At 35.1% G+C, this 3,544-nt stretch overlaps 1 pseudogene; it reads right to left on the bottom strand.

The window, feature by feature from the left end:
- Window positions 1-6: 6 nt before the first annotated feature.
- Window positions 7-1,894, bottom strand: LOC132043823 (cytochrome f-like; annotated as a pseudogene).
- Between the last annotated feature and the right edge of the window lie 1,650 nt (window positions 1,895-3,544).

Genomic DNA, 3,544 nt, shown 5'->3' with positions numbered 1-3,544 from the left:
AAAGGATTTTTCTACACCCCTTTCTTGTGTCGAAGACTAGGAAGACAAATAATCCCTCCTAGAATTTTTTGTTCCCCGCATTTATCCCCCGCTTCCTTATGTCTAGTATTTAGACAAATTTGACTTTCTTTCTATTTAGAATAGAAAACTATTGATACGTCTTATGGCCTTATGGCAGTGAAATCTGTCAATAGTAACATAGTCACACTACTCCAATGAAAAAAAAACGAAATCAAAATAATGAAAGTCAAATACTCTTCTTCAAATTCTACATTACATACTCTTTTTCTACGAGATGCTGGGAATCCCTTGTACCACATAGTATGTAGATTTTGAAGAAGAGTATAAATAAGACAAAGGAGTTTTCATAATTTCATTTTTTTGATCATAAATAATCGCCAACAAGAATTTGGTTCTTTTTACGAACTTGATATCGATAAATCTGCGAATCTAGAAATTCATTTCGGCCAATTGAACCTTCTCGAACTGTTTCTTTTTAAGAACCAAAAAGATTTGTGCCAAAATAACAGATGCCAAGAAGAACAAAGTCCTTGGACACGTAATGGATCTTGAAGTACTATTTCTGCATCTCCCTGACCAAATCCGCCTACATTAGGATTACTCGTTAATGGTTGATCAAATTTGATAGATTCGCCCTCGGAAACAAAGAAGTTCTGGTCCTGGAGGGATAATATCAACCACTTGACGTCCCTCCGACGCATCCGTTATGGTTATCTCATATCCCCCTTTTTCTTTTCGTATGATTTTGCTTACTATACCTGCTCCTGTAGCATTATAAACTGTATTGTTACTCTTGCTGCCGTCAGGATAAATCTGACCCCTTCTATTTCCGCCTACGTATATAGGATATTTTAAGAAGTAAGCATCCTTCTTAGTAGCAGGGGAAAGAATAGGGAAGGTTATTTCACTATATTTTTTACCAGGACAGGGCCTATCACAAGAATATTTTTTTTATTGGGGCGATAGTTCTGAAAAGACAAATTGCCAATCTTTTCTTTCATCTCGGGAGAAATACGATCGGGAGGAGCTAATTCAAACCCCTCCGGTAAAATAAGAACAGCCCCCACGTTCAACCCCCCCTTTTTACCATTAGCAAGAACCTGTTTCAGTTGCATATCATAAGGAATTCGAACAACTGCTTCAAATACAGTATCAGGAAGTACCGCTTGTGGAACCTCAATCTCCACGGGCTTATTAGCTAAATGGCAATTGGCACATACAATACGCCCAGTCGCTTCTCGTGGATTTTCATAACCCTGCTGTGCAAAAACGGGATATGCACTTGAAATGGATGTCCGAGTTAAGATATATATCATGAGCGATACGGAAATAGATCGAGTAATCTGTTTCTTTAGCCAAGAAAAAGCATTTCTAGTTTGCATGGTCCAATCATTGATCGCGAAAATTTCTACAATAAATTGGGTAGGTCGCTAGTATAGTTCCCTAGCCACGATTCTGCTATTTGCTGGAATAATCTAGGAATAATATAGGATGAATTTTCCCGATGGTTAGAAATAGAAAGAGTAAATACGATTTTCAATACTTTGCTTATGTACAACTACAAAGTACCAAGCATTCTAATTGGATTAGATTAATATCAATGGATCCTTTATCAGTCATTCATTGAATGATAAATAACTACAAGTGACGGAGACAGACGATTTAAATAACGGAAAATCCAATATTTAAAAATTGTATCGAGAATGACTGGAAAGGTGGAAACAAGACCAGATATAATTTGATCATTATGAACAAATCCAAAATCTTTATAGATAGAGCCAATCATTAATTCCCAACCGTGGGGTGAATGGAATCCGATACATAAATCAGTTAATAAAAGAATAGAAAAAGCTTTTACTGTGTCACTTAAGTTATATAGAATTCCTGAGCCCAAGAGTTAAGAATAACAAGTTTTTCATTACCCAAAAATGAATACCCGCTTAGAATAATAAAACAGATGATATTTGTCGAGAAGTGCAAAATCGTATGGATACGATTCTCATTTTGTATCTTGATTAATTGGATCGTTTCTTTATGGATTCCTATCCCAAACTCTTCGAGATGTGTTTCCGAGTATTCCTTGATCATTTCGTCCAAGAAGAGGAGTTCCTTCTAATTCTATGAATTTTTCTAGAAGACTCTTTTCTTGAATATTATTCAAAAAATTTCGGATTGCCCAGTATTCCACCAATTAGTAACCCAAGATTCCAGACATTTATTAACTGAGAAAGAAATCCACCAGGGCAAAAATACTATAGATGCAAGATAGAAAGAGAGGAGTGAATGCTTTCTTTTTTGCCATTTTTTCATCTGTGAATTGTTAATCAACCCATTCGTACACTCTATGCGATCGAATATTTCTTACACATGAGTTTTATACAAGGTATCGAACTTATGAATCTATTTTATTTTTTATTTTGTGGTTAGTCTTTGAATCTAGAAAGAATACAGAAATAGGCTAAGAATTCACTTCGAATGAATAAATTCAGAATATTGTTTCCTGATATCTCAATTGGTCAAATTCGAAATCATGTCTCCTTTCGATGAATGATCGAAAGAACCACTTTAAGTAATGAATATTATTCAGATTTTGAGACGAAAGAACTCCTTTATATCAAAATATCCAATATTTCGAAAAATTTCACTGATTACCCATAGTCAGGAATAGAATAATTGAGGGAAAGATATTACGATGATAAAAAAAAATGACTGGCAAAAGATAAATTGGCTAGTTCTCATTATTTAATTAAGAAATCCAATTGTTGGTCATTAAAGAATACAAAAGAAAGAATTTCAAATTTACAAGATACGATCTATCTGGATCTAAAGTGTCAATTCCAACAAATATTGAACTAAAAAAAATTTGATTTCGAAATGGTTTCGCAAGAAATAGGCTAATTCAGCAGCCTTTTGTTCCATTTCTCGTGGAGTCAAATTCTCATCAGTACGGGTCAAGGGAATGGACCCCTGGCCTCGGATGTCCATATAAAGAACACGACGAGCATAAATACCCTCTTTAACTTCTATTCTAACGGACTGAATATCTTTTATAAGGAATCGGAGGAATATGCGACGATTTTTTCCCGGAAATCCCCAACGAAAAATACAGACTATTCCTTCCTTTCTATCGAATCGATCATAACCACTACCTACATTCCAGGAAATTGTGCACCACAAATAAGAGCTAATAAAGAGACCCGCAATTCCGTAGAAAGACATCACGATTCCTTGTGGAAAAAAAACGATTTGCTGAGGCGGAAAAAAAGATATCAAATTTCTACCAAGATAACTGGAAGTTCCAACTAATAAGAAGCCTAATGAACCTAAAAAAAGGATAAAGGCCCAGCAGAAATTACTTATTTTTCGAGACCCCGTTATAAGTTCTATCCATATATGTTCTGATCGCCAAGTCATACTTTACCCGATTGCATTTTATTGGAATTGAGATAATACCCCAGAGAAATTTGACTTTACTTTTTTGTTTCCGAAGTAACTCTCATCAACTAGCACTAGTTTGAGGTGA

The sequence above is a fragment of the Lycium ferocissimum genome, unplaced genomic scaffold, assembly GCF_029784015.1.
Source record: "Lycium ferocissimum isolate CSIRO_LF1 unplaced genomic scaffold, AGI_CSIRO_Lferr_CH_V1 ctg28555, whole genome shotgun sequence".
In the NCBI taxonomy this organism is placed as follows: Eukaryota; Viridiplantae; Streptophyta; class Magnoliopsida; order Solanales; family Solanaceae; genus Lycium; species Lycium ferocissimum.
This window is presented reverse-complemented; position numbering and strand designations above follow the sequence as displayed.